We start from the raw sequence: 1,387 nt of genomic DNA, 5'->3' as shown, positions 1-1,387 counted from the left end.
AATACGGAGCGTGTTAAATGTTACAGACGAAAGAACTCCGTGAGTATATGTATATGTGTATAAGTGTCACATCAATAGAGAAATTCTCGTTCTCAAGAGAAATCGATTTAATCCCGTTTAATTTATAGGCAATGTAAGGTATTTTATAAGAAAATGTCATTTGGTTTTAGTGAAAATATTTAAACAATTAAATTTGAATCATTTTAATTTGGTTTTAATAGAGGGATAAAAAGAATCAGTTGCGCTAAAATCTTTTCCGGACTGGCTAGGACCTAGGGGTCAGCCTCCTGTGCCTGACACATGCTGTCGAAGGCAAACCGGTTTTCTTGCGATGTTTTCCTTCACCATTCAAGGGAATGTAAAATGCAAAGAAATAAATTCCATTGGTGCAAAGCCGGGGTTTGAACCTATGGCCTCAGGGGTGAAATTTACATGCTGGAGCCACTAGGCCAACACTGCTCATTGATAGGATATAATTGATATAATTATAATAAACATTTTAAAAAAATCTTGCGCATTGAGCCTTATTACTAATAAGCAATTTCTGCCAGGCAACCCAGAACGCATTGAAAATGTCATCTAAAAACAGTCATTCAGGTTGGTTTATATGATGGATAATCTTGAAGTCTAGATTTTAGAAAATAGTTTAGTAACAAAATGTACAATAAGGCAGATCGCTTCACCCGAACCGTGCGCAAAGTAGGCGCACAACTCAAGAGGACGACCTGTACCCATCAAAAATAGTTTCGCCCTTTAGGACATAGCCGAGAATTACCAAGGCCCAATAATTTCCTTACTCAATAGATTGAGGCACGAAGAGCAATTGCACGCGAATTGGCTAGTCCGAATATAGAAATACTTCGTAAGCGCGTTTTAATCTTCAACTAGCGCCATCTATCGCATGTGTTTAGTATTCAGCCAATGTTTTTTCTCAAAGCGTAATGTCTCTTCATGTGTTGCCTTTAATCGAAAGACTTCTAGACCATAACTAACTTTGTATAAGACAACAATTTTATTCATTTTTTTTATACCACTGGGGCAAACGGGCAGGAAGCTCACCATGTTAAGTGATACCATGGACACTCTCAATTCTATATGGCTCGCGAGTACGTTGCCGGAATAGGAAATCCCAATTTGACATAAAATTACAACAAAACTAAGCCGTTTTTCATTTTCATTTTGCATCGTTACTCTGCGATTTTTCGAACTTCCATTAACGATAGCGATAACGATCCAGACATTTTATAGTTCTTTCAATATCCGTGGCGCTGATGTCGCAACCAATCGCTTGACCTTATGAGAATATAAAATAAGATATTCTGTGGCACTACGGTTTTTTTGGTCTTGGACTCAGATTTATGTCTCTGTTTCATGATTATTTGTCAAT

The 1,387-nt window shown here is 37.3% G+C and overlaps 1 non-coding gene across 1 annotated transcript; it reads right to left on the bottom strand.

Moving 5' to 3' along the window:
* Positions 1-666: 666 nt before the first annotated feature.
* LOC123690031 lies at positions 667-814 on the bottom strand. The gene has a single exon (XR_006750867.1). It is a non-coding gene; the product is annotated as a U12 minor spliceosomal RNA (small nuclear RNA).
* Between the last annotated feature and the right edge of the window lie 573 nt (positions 815-1,387).

This window comes from Pieris rapae, chromosome 19, assembly GCF_905147795.1.
Source record: "Pieris rapae chromosome 19, ilPieRapa1.1, whole genome shotgun sequence".
Lineage (NCBI taxonomy): Eukaryota > Metazoa > Arthropoda > Insecta > Lepidoptera > Pieridae > Pieris > Pieris rapae.
This window is presented reverse-complemented; position numbering and strand designations above follow the sequence as displayed.